General features: G+C 37.2%; 1 protein-coding gene across 1 annotated transcript in view; it reads left to right on the plus strand.

Moving 5' to 3' along the window:
* The window catches only part of NEGR1 (neuronal growth regulator 1), a gene marked incomplete at its 5' end in the record, with an annotated part of 564,097 nt that overhangs the window by 270,264 nt on the left and 281,478 nt on the right, over positions 1-12,355 (plus strand). The gene's annotated exons all lie outside the window — the stretch shown is intronic.

Raw genomic sequence — 12,355 nt, forward strand, 5'->3', positions numbered from 1 at the left:
AGAAAAGGTATATTATGAAAAAGTATACATGAATTTCAATTGATTTTTATACCAAAATAAATTTGTACATTCATTCTATTTTTCTATGAACTTTTTGAAGCCCTCAGCTATATCAAGCAAGACAGTTTATGGAATTGGATTCTTTATAACCCAAAGCTTGGGAGCCATTCACAAAATCAAATTATTGAAATACACTGAATTACTTTTGCATCTTTGCCACCATGATTAAACTTCACGGGAACTGCCAAATATCTTTATGTCTGATATCATATATATTTGTGTATTTTGTGTATGTGTATATGAGTATAGGGAGAGGATTAAGAGAATTGATTGGGAGCAGAGTACAATAGAAGTAGCACAATTAAAGTCAATATGTAGGAGAACTGCGGTAGATAAATTTGGAACAAAAGGAACCAAATTGTGAGGAAACATCCTTCATATGTTTAAGCTTCCTGGCCCTACCCCTACTCATTCCTTTTCTCCTTTACTTATTTATTTATCTTTTTCTGTCTATTATAGAATATTACTACTCCTTTCTGATGACCCGTTTTTTGTTTCTCCCCTATTATTTTCACTTTCTTATGTAGCAATAGTAAACCAACTGTGAAAACACATTTATATAATAAGGATTTGCACTGAATTATTATATATTCAGTCGCATTGGAAACATTTTGAATACGACGAATTAAGTATTATAGTAAATGTACAGCAGAGGGACTGGCACAAGAGCAGTGACTGCATACTGAAAGTATTAGTATGTAGTGGTCACCACATTGCCCTGTTTGTTGACCTGTCTGTCCTCCTCCATCGCCCACCAGCTCTTTGAAAGGAAGACTCCTTCTGTTCACCTTTGCGGCCCAGGCAGTGCTATAACACTGTGGTTATGAGGACAGTCTCTAGAGCTGGTCACACTGGCTTTACATCCTAGTGGTGACACTTATACTGTGTGAGCTTGGTTGAGGTACCTGGTTTTGTGCATGTCTGTTTCTTTAGCTGTGAAGTGGGAAGTCTGAGGATTAGCTAAATTAATACATGAAGTGACTTGGTGCATATTATTATTATTACTTCCAATACCAAGCACAGTACTTGCAAATTAATGTCTATACATTGGATAAATATACCACTAACACTCCTGGAATTCTACAGTTGATAAATGATTGCAAAATCACCCAGAGTCCTTCATTTGATGGGTATACACATTTGGATTCAGATAGCTTTGGAAATTAGATCATAGAATTCAAAGAAATACTTGGAATGAAACCTTAAATTCCTGCTTCCAGATTTCAGGCTACTTTCATTGTCGCAGCCTGCTTCCATGTAAATCAAAAAAAGGAATCTAATTATTTTCCATAAACGGTGTAAACTCTAGAGACTTTTAGGAAGTTAGTAAAGTCTGAAGTATAAGAAGACAGGGTCACAATGTATAATGAGGAAAAGATTTGAATAACCAGCACATGTACAGATGCTAGCTGTCAAAATGGCTGACATTGAAATAAAGTGAAGAACCGAGGAAATTAGGATTCTCAGTGAATAAAGAAAACTATCACAATAACTAATCCTTTGGAATAATGCTGCACTCAAAATAGGTTTGTTCGCATGTTGTCTAAAATAAGAGCTTTTGTCTAAAAGTGAACATAATGAAATCTCAGCGTCATGTAGCCTGCTTGCTTGCTGCTGCACAGTAAGGTTAACGGCAATTCACAAAACAAATAAAAACAAAATGAAACAGGAAGTACCCACTGTTCTAGGGGCATTAAACAGTTATGGATTTCATATATAAAATAAAGACAGCAAAGTTTATTTTTCCTTTTTTTAATTGCCAGAAGGCCTGTGCACATACCAGAAATAGACAGAGATAGTGATAGAAAGTGAAGTCACTCCAAATAGAGCATAGTCACACCACAATCTTTTTTTTTTATTTTAGAGAGAGATTTTGCTATAGGATGCGTGTGCTTGCTGGAAGTCACCCCCCAAGGGGATGGCCATACCACAATCCCTTCTTCTCCATTCTCGGTTTGGAATTTTGGGCATGTGTGCACACGTGCCTGGTGTAAGGTTTAAGCCACTTGGTCTGGGACTCGAACTGCGAATGACTATACGGAAGTGCAGCGATGCAACCATTACTCCTTCTGCTGGTCCCGCACACTGCAATCTTTTCCCCTCTGTTCCTTTGTTCCATCTGAATTTTGGACATGTACACACACCAGTTCAATGTATTTTTCAAGCTGTCAGGGCCAGGATTCAAACCAGGTTTGATGATGTGGGATCCAGCTCACCATGCACAGCACTTAACCACTGCACTATGGGACTGACTCAAAGAAAACAAAATTCTATTTAGAACACTCTGTGTATGTTCTATGTGTAAGATTTACTTCTCTACTGTTAATGTCTTGAGTTCATAATCCACTCAGTTTGTCAAAACTTCAAGTAATCTGGTAGCAATTGTAAGGATAAAACATCTTATGCCCACTCCCCAGTTGTTTCAAAGTTAGGATTAATAATTTGGATAAAAATTCAAGTTTTAAAACAATTTAATGAGACATGTAGCTCAACATATATTAATATTTTCTCGTAATAAATTACCTTTACCTTAGTCTAAGTAAATATGTTATATTGCCTGGAACATATGTTGAGAGTGTTTCCTGCATTTAATAGAACCAGCTAGTGTACATTGATTTGATAGGATGGGGGCAGGTGTATCAGTAATTAGCTGAAATTCACAAATGCTACATTTGTTAATGCTGTTTCATCTCTGTGAGCATATTGCTTTTGCAAATCCTTCTGTTTTTCTCAGTGGATGTCAAAAGGACTTTGAAGCTCAGTATAATTCACTGGCAGATGTGGTCTTTGCTAAAGCCTCTGGTGAGCTGATTTTGCACTGCCGAACAGAAAACAGATGAATCTAATGATTCTTGGGAGTCAAGTTGTATAACTGTGATTGAGTCCTGTGGCCTGATTGAATTTTCTAGATTATTCAATGTGGTAAAGACTTCAAGCTATTTATCGAAATCATTTCTTTTTCTTTGTCTCTTTCTTGTCCCCACTGCTCAGACTACATTGTCTGGCATGGTCAGAGGTTAGCTTTGGCCCTGTGACTTAGTTCCAGTGACAGAAATGCTAGCAGAAGTGATCTGGGCTGCTTTCAAGTTTGTTATATAGACACGGTGCAAACTTGTTTTCCTTTCTGGATAATTCAGACAGTAACCCCCAGGGTGACCTTGAAAGCCGTACTTTGAAGATGACAAAGCTGCCATTACCTGAGTAATGACACAGTATCTCTGTACCCTATCCTATATTACTCTTCGCCTTTCACTGACCTAAATTATTACGGGCTTTTAGGGGAGTGAGAATCTAACTTCTTTTTTGTTGACTCATGGTATGTTTTGGTATATTTGTTTCCAGAGTTTATCATAACTCTGACTAATATAATCCAAGATTTGGACCTAAATACTCTGTATAAAGTAGAAATGTTTGCTTATCTTATTTCAAAAATCTAGTCCTGAAGCAATGATAAAAAGCTTCCTGAGAAGAGTATAGAGATACTGGATCTCTCTTTCCTTCTATGTGAAACTAGTCCCATGAATTTCTGCTTGCTAATTTGTGAGAAATAGTTAAAAAAAAAAAACAACAACTATGTATATCATATGATTTTGCTCAAAAATGCAATTGTATTCAAAATAGCATCAAGCCATCAACCTTTGACATAAACTTTCCTGAAAAACGTGATAGAAAGCAAAGAAAAACAAACAATGGTCGCAAAACCTCCAAATCTAAAACTGACACCAAGCAAAAATCTAGAAGAATTTAGGCAAATTAAAGGCATAACAGATAGAATATCAAAACCAGTGGATCTGCTACAGCTGTGAATACTGATGTCTTTTGAAATTTTATAGGTTGACATTGATTTTTTCAATGTGAAGGTGTCATGCTCATTTATAGACTTAGTAACCATACAAAATAGATTGAAAGAAGCTTTTTTTCCACTTCTGCCATGTGAAGATGCAGCAACAAGGAGCTGTGTATGGAGCAGGGATTTCTCAGCCTCTAGCCTGAAGAAATGAATTTGAAATATGTATAAATCACCCAGTGTAAGGTATTGTGTTACAGCAGCCCAAATGGACTGTGTCCTCTACCTCATCTAACCTCATGAATAAAGCAATCCTGCCTGTAAGAGAGAACACAGAAGACTGTATTTCTCTCTATGAGCTTTGTTTGTTTGTTTGTTTTGGAGAGGTTTTTTGTTTGTTTGCTTGTTTGTTTTTGCTACAGGGCATGTGTGCTCACTAGAAAGACAGAGAGAGACAAAGAAATAGAAAGTGAGAAATCATGCTGTAGGGGGCTGGCCACACCACAATCCTTTCTCCTCCATTTTCCTCTCGGGATCCTAGGCACACACATGTGCCTGGAGTGAGTTCAAGCCACTGGGTCCGGGACTCAAACCATGGTTGACTACATGGAGTCCAGCAACATAGCCATTACGCCAACTGCTGGTCCCTCTATGAGCTTTTGTTTGTTGGCTAAGAAGGTTTTAGACCATATCAAAGAGAAAGCTGGACAACTTTCCCCTCAGTGTATGATAACAGATTTTAATTCAGTGTATGATAGCAGAGTGCTATCTCCTTGATTTCAGCCTACCCTTCACTGTCTAACAAATTTGCTATAGGGAGAAAAGAAAGGAAAAAGAGAGAGAAAATGAGAAAACACCTCATTGGGGGATGACCATATCACAATTCCTTCTCCATTCTCTTGGGATTTCGGGTGCGCATCCACAAGTACCCAGTGTGTTTCTCAGCTGCTGGGTCTGGGGCTCATACTACGTAGTCTACCATGTGGAACCTAGGTACCTTAACCATCATGCCATGGGCTTGCCCTACCTCACCCTCCTTTATCCACTGGTCCATCACAATTCATGGGGTATGTTTTCACAATTTAAAATTTTGTAGGTGTAAATAAAAAAATATTAGAAAATTATTAAAACTAGAATATGTTGGGAATTGCAGCTTTTCATGAGGTCCAAGTATTATGGTACAAGGGACTAAATGTAGAAAAGAAATTCGAGTCCATTGTGCAAAGTGCATTTGATCAATCTTGCTAGACCCAGGAAAGGGAAGCAGGGATATGGCCATGGACTTGCTCTGCACTTTGATCTGGGGATTTCATCCAGTCATCTGCCAGCAATCAGAAAGATTGTGAGTGGCATATTGGCAAACCATAAACCTGTGTGCTAGAAAGCATACTTTCAAATCAGACCTCTGTACACTAACAGATGATGGGGCAGGGGAACCTTAGCAAATATGTGCTAGAACAGAACAAAACCATAACCTAGACGTGAACATACTATTTATCTTAGTCCGTTTGTGCTGCTTTAACAGAATATCTGAGACTGAGTGATTTATGTAGAAAAGAGGGTTTGGGGCTAATGATTATGGTGGTTGGAAAGGGAAAGTCCAAAGGCATAGGGATGGCACAAGCAGACCTCTGGTGCTACATCATATCATAGCCAAGAGAACCAGAAAAGAAGCAGATAATTGCAGAGAGAGAAACCCACAGGCAACCCCATTATGTAACAACCCCAATGTTCTGAACACCTCCCTCCATGCTCCACCCTCTCCAACATTTCCCCATTGAGAGTTGTTGCGGTATAAGTTTCAGCAGGCCATAATATTCAAGCTATAGCATGATTTATATGATTGGCTATAGCAAAACGGAGAACATTTTTTAAAAACCTTTTTTAAGAAATGCAATATGAAACAAGAAGTAATTTCCTCCACATAAATAATAATCAAATCCACAAAAAGAGAAAAGATAAGAGGAAAATATTCTCTGAGAATCTATAATCTCAATTTACCCAAAATAAGTTTGAAGCCTTATATCCATATATTGCTTTTATATTCAAAATTTAAAGTGATTAATTTAATTTACTCTTGTCTGAAATAAGTAAAACCTATAGCAAACTGGCAGAAAATAAAAACAAACACCTCACAAATTGTTGAAGAAGTGCAACTTTAATCAAGTCCTCAAATATACCCTTTAAGTAAAATGCCATGCAAAGTATAAATGTTTGAGGCTGAAATAATACAATTACAATAAGATAATGACACTAGAATGAAAAGAAGTAAGAGCAGCAAAAAAAAAAAATCTTTACAGAAGTTTGTTAGAAGTGTAAAGAGCCAAGAGTGAATCTTTAATGTGAGCAATAAATTACATTTTTAATGGGACCAGCAGTTAGCGTAATGGCTATGTTGTTGGACTCCCATGTAGTCAATGGCGGTTCGTGTCCCAGACCCGGTGGCTTAAAACTCATGCCAGGCGTGTGTGCGTGTGTGCCCAAGATCCTGAGAGGAGAATGGAGGAGAAGGGATTGCAGCGTGGCCATCTCCTCTGGGGGGTGATTTCTCTCTTTCTGTCTCTCTGTCTCTCTCTGTCTGTCTGACGAGCGCCCGCGTTCTACAGCAAAAACATCTCCAAAAGAAAAAGAAAAAAAATACATTTTAAAAATAAAAACCTTATAGAAATTCTACATGTGAAAAATGAAATAATCACAGTTAAAAACCTTACAACCAAAAAAATGGGTAAGACATAGCTACAGAGAGAATTAGTACGCTAACTGCTGATCTCTCAAGAGAACTATTTTTAAAAAGAGTACTTCCAAATTATTTCATGTGGCTTGAATAATTTAATAACTAAAATTATATAAGTACATTACATACCAAACTCACTCAGATGCAAAAATTCTAGGCACATATTAATGTACTGACTCTAACAATGTATAAAATATACAGTCATTAATTTTATGCTGCAAGTTTAATGTTGAGTTATATTATAGATTAAATGACAAAAACTATAAGGGAATTTGATTCAATTTGAAAACCTAATAAAATTTAGGACAAGCAGATGGCATAATGGTTATGTCGCTAGACTCTCACATAGTTGACCATGGTTCGAGTCCTAGAACCAGTGACTTAAAACTCACTCCAGGCACGTGTGCACATGTGCATGTGTGCCCAAAATCCCAAGAGGAGAATGAAAGAGAAGGGATTGCAATGTGGCAATAAAAAGAGGGGTTTGCCATTGGGCAAAGTCCCGGGGGGGGGGGGGGGTTGTCTCATTTTCTGTCTCTCTCTGTCTCTCTGGAAAGCACAGGTACCCTATATCAAAAATCTCTTTTTCAAACAAACAGGACCAGTAGGTGATATAGTGGTTAAAGGCATTGGATTCTCACAAGGTCAACTGCAGTTCAAGTCCTGGACCTGGCAACTTACTTTCTCTCTCTCCCCCTCTCTCTCTCTCTCTCTCTGTCTCTGGTCAAATTAAAAATAATAATAGCAAATGGAATTAAATAAATAATTCTTAGAAAAAAAAAACACAAACAAAAACCTAATAAAATTAAAGTGTATTTATCATAAAAACACAGTAATCTATGAAGGGAAGAGGACTTCACTTCATGAGAAACATATACAACATATCTACAAATAAAGGTACAATAAAGGTCTTAATGTTTAAAAAATATATGCTTTCCCTTTTAGATCTGGAAAAAAGGCTTGAAATTCAGCATCCATATTCAGCATTTCAGTAGAGGTCTTTTCACATTGCAGTAAAAAATGTTACAAAGAAACGAAAATGTAAGAACTTAGGCCTGGGGGCCAACAGTGGTGGTGTGGTGGTTAAAAGGTGCTGGACTCTCACATGGCCAGCCGCAGTTCAGTCCTGGGACTGGTGGTTTGCTTTCTCATTCTCTCTCTCTCCCCCCTCGCACCCTGATCAAACTGGAAAAATATAGTGATAATAAATAATTATTTTAAAAAGAAAGAAAGAAATAACATAGGCCTGGATATGGTAAATGCAACCAAGTCGCTGAGCTGTGCAGGTTGGGACCCAATGCGAGGCCCAGGTTTGATTTCAGGTCACCCTAAAGTCTGGATATAGCAGCATGCTCCCACAATCCCAGTGACTTGGAAGGCTGAGACAGAAGATTTAGAGCTCAGTGCTGGCCTGGGAAACAAACAAGACCCTGTTTAAAAATCCAGGTGTGATGGTACATGCCTGTAGTCCCAGGTACTCAGGGAACTGAGTCAGAATCCTACTAAATTTCCTTTACTTGAGGATATCATATTTTATATTATAAAGCCAAAAGCATTAGTATGGAAATTATAACCATTAATGAGTTTAGCGATAATGCTGAGTAAAACAGCAACAATCAGAAACTGTAATTTGTATATTTGACTTACAATAGCAAGTATATAAAATTGTATCTTAGATAAAATGTACAAATCTTCTATGGGAAAAAAATTGCAAGGCTTATTAGAAGAAATTTAAAAGGTTTTAAATGAACACAGGGATATGCCATATCTTTTAAGTGGTAAGCCCATACTGTCAATGTAGTAAAAATGTTAATTTCCCCCAGATTGATTTATAAATTATATATCATTCCAGTTAAGATCCCAACAGCTAGTTTCATCAAACTTAACAAGCTGATTCTAAAATTAACACAGAGGAGCCAGAAGCCAAGAAGATCAAGCTAGTCCTAAAGAAGAGCAGAGAGGGAGCATAACATGATTCTTACTAGAAAATGTGCTGTTGGTAAAGGAATGATGAACAATGAATAGCGAGACAAGAAGCAAAGTAATGGGCTAAAATTACAGCTGAAATTCATGGACAGACCCGTTTCATTTCCAAGATCTTCCACGTAGCTTTTAAAACAATCTTTATAAAGAAAAACCTGATACTATCTCTGTCCTATTTAAAATTTTCAGTGGCTTCCCATTCCTTTTGGTTGAACCATCAATCCCCAGAGGGGTACATTAGCCCTTTCTTGATCTGGCCCTCCTTTGGCCAATTTTCATCCAAACTTTTTTACTCTTCCTAGTACTGTGTCCTAGCCTTAGAGGTACTCACTTCCTAAATTTATCATATATATTTTTTAAAACTCTTGACTGTTCAAATATTTTGAAGACTTTCTTTGTCTTCCTTCCTACTGATGGGCTCATTCTTACTCTGTCCTCAGTATTGTGCCTAGCACTCAATAAATAATTATTGAATGAAATGTTGAATAAATAAGACAAAGCAGGTACAGTCCTGGCAGTCTGCTCAAAGTGGAAGAAAATTTCCACACACAGGTGTGGTATGCAGATACATTTAATCCTTTGATATGGTCATGACACTAGGCTTACTCTGGGGGGGCCTGCCAAGCAGTTAGTACTAGTAAGGTGATATTACTAAATCTGTTGATGGTCAGTTATTCCGAAAATGTCCACAAGCTTTTAAGATATATTTTGAGTAAACATTTCATTGCTTCTTGCATTAGACCCATTTTATTATAGAATAAATCACATTTGTATCATACTATGTAATTGATTGATGACATAAATGCTAAGCTTCAATGTAATGTAGTAAAGAGAAAAGCTTTTAATATGAATATTTATTTTACATATATCGTAGTTCCCCAGCATGTTAAATACACATACGAACGTTTTCTAGTTTAAGATCACATTTATTCTTTTTGATTACTTCCAACTGGACATAAACAACCAGTTCCCTTTCTTCCCTTGTATAAATGTAGTAATGGATACATTTTTCTGCACTTGCTTATGGAAACTGTTTTGGAGGTATGTGCGTGTTTCCTCTTATTACTGCGCTCTACAAATCCATCAGCGTGCATCTGCATGTGCTCTGTGGAAAAAATACAATAGAAGTCAAGACTCAGTCTATATCAGGGCACAAGTTTTAGGCCAATCTTTAAATTGTCTAAAAATAGATAAGTTATAGGGACCAGCAGTTAGTGTAATGGCTATGTTGCTGGACCCCCATGTGGTCAACCACAGTTGGAGTCCTAGACCCCGGGGATTTAAACTCACGCCGGGTGTGTGTGTGTGTGTGTGTGTGTGTGTGTGTGCCCAAGATCCCAAGAGAATGGGATTGCAGCATGGCCATCCCCTCTGGGGGAGGAGGGGTGATTTCTCGCTTCATATCTCTCTGTCTCTGTTTTTCTGGCGAGCCCACATGCCCTATAGTGTAAAACCTCTCAAAAAAAAGTAGATAAGTTATAATCCAATTTCCTGTTACCAGTAAATTTTATTAATATTTTCTATTACATTTTATAAGACCAATGTTGATTTATGCTGATAATTTTGATTCTTTCTTCACGAATTGAGTCTCAGATTAACAAGATTTTAATGTCACAGAAAGCTAGGTCACAAGTTACACATGCATTACTTTAGCCTCACTGACTTTCCCATTTGTAAATTATGTTTAAGGACATTACTGAACACCAGAATCAGCCTGGTCATGCTGAGACAGTGAAGAATGAGACACATGCTCCGTGAAACAGGCTTTTATTTTAATTTATGTTAAATTGTCAAATCCGAAATTAATGAATAGCAAATGCGAAGCTCCAAATGGGCTCATGTGGAAATATTTCTATTTGTGGTTATCTTTTTAAATTATATTAAGGGTTTGCTCTTTTGTGGTTGTAAAATAAATACGATAACTTCACACCAGAACCCAATGTTCACTCAATAAGAGTGCAGCCAACATCAAATAAAAGCAGCCATGCAACTAAAATTAAAGTTCAATATCATTAATTTAATTATAGTACATAATCATTTGACAGTGCTACGGATTGGATTTAAAGGATGATATTGTAATTGATTGTTAATCATTAAGAAGCATGCAGTAAAGATAATGCTGCCTGGGTGGCAGTAAGATACGATTTTATTCTATCCAGGGACCAGATTGTAGGAACAAATGGCTACTGTCACCATCAATGAATCACGGAAGATGAAATGGAAACAAAGGGCTGCCCTGTGAACAGGCAGGGCAGAGGCATGACTGCCATTAGAGGGGGCTAATGATGCAGCCTATAGCTAAATGCACAGCATGTATTATCTCATTTAATGTTTACAGTAAACTAATAGGAGATAGATTGTCTCCATTTTACAGATGAAGGACATAAAATGCTGTGAGTTTTAGTAACCAACACATGGTTATATACTGCATAATGGGGAGAGTGATATGCCTGGTTAGAAAACCCTGGTTTTGAACTGCTGGTTATGCTCTCACCAGTAATAAAATGAACTATACTCAATCTGGGTGTTTTGTTTTGTTTTGTTTTGTTTTTTGTTTGTTTGTTTGTTTTTTTAACTTTCTCCCATGGGAGAGAAATACAGATGCAGAGAGACATTACCTTCAGCAGGGTACTGGTGCTGTGATCCACCCCCAGCTTCACCCTGCCCCATAATATGGGCTCACTTTGCCCAGTGATTCTGGGAGGTTTCTGGATGCAAACCCAGGATCTTCCCATGTGCACCTTGTAGAGTGTCCGTCCCACTGCTACACCACTGCCTGGTCCTTGCCCCCCATCTACATAGGCTTGGTACTCTCTAATCATGACAGTCATCATTTTTACTATAACAGCTGTTTGTTAGAAGTCTTCTTCTCTTGGAATTCTTTCAAGTCTCTCTTCTCCCATTCTTATCTTCACGATTCATAACAGGGGCTCTGAAAGTAAAATTATTTTATATTTTCACCTGTTTTATCAGAAAGCTATACCTAGTAAGCCCAGAATAATAAGAAAGGTCCTGCAATGCACATTTGGATTTGGATTACACTGAAAAGAGATAGTGGTTAACAGGACAGTGAAGACCACTGGCTGGGGATTTTTACTATTTTTCTTTTCTTTCTTTTTTTTTTCTTTTTCTTTTTTCTTTTTTTTTTTTTTTGCCAAGCAAAGCACACAACAAAGATTGAAGAAAGTTCTGACATAAAAGAAATGTCCTTCTGCATGGGAATCACTAATAGTTTGTTGTTGTTTTCCCTTGTGTGACCACAATCACTTCAATGTAATTGCACTGCTTATTGTTCATTGGTGCTTGGGGCTTAGAGAATACATGCCATGGAGTCCTTTTTTGTTTATCTGTTTGTTTCCTTTTCCTTTCTAGGATGCTAATAGTGTTTGGTTGAACAATAAAGTTTAAAAGACATTGGCTCTCCTTATTTTCATAACTAAATCACAAAATCTTTTAGATATAGTGGGAGAAAAAAGTTCCTTAACAATAACTTCTAGAATAATGACGGTCTCTAATTTGCCCATGTGCACACACACACACGTGCACACACACACAACCAAATGTCTTTACTACCTTAGAATATTTTCCCAAAAAATAAAATAAGATTGTGTAAAATTTAGACCTCACAGAACACTTGAACATACGTTATTCTTTTTTTAACAGCCATCCTACAAGTAGATATTTTTTTTCTGTTTTACAAGTAGAATAACTGAACTCTATAAAAGTTTAGGAATGTGCAATCTGTTTATCAAGTCGTCTAATGTTGGTTTTGCAGTTTTCAACATCTTTCT

The sequence above is a fragment of the Tupaia chinensis genome, unplaced genomic scaffold (assembly GCF_000334495.1).
Source record: "Tupaia chinensis unplaced genomic scaffold, TupChi_1.0 Scaffold144529_1, whole genome shotgun sequence".
Lineage (NCBI taxonomy): Eukaryota > Metazoa > Chordata > Mammalia > Scandentia > Tupaiidae > Tupaia > Tupaia belangeri.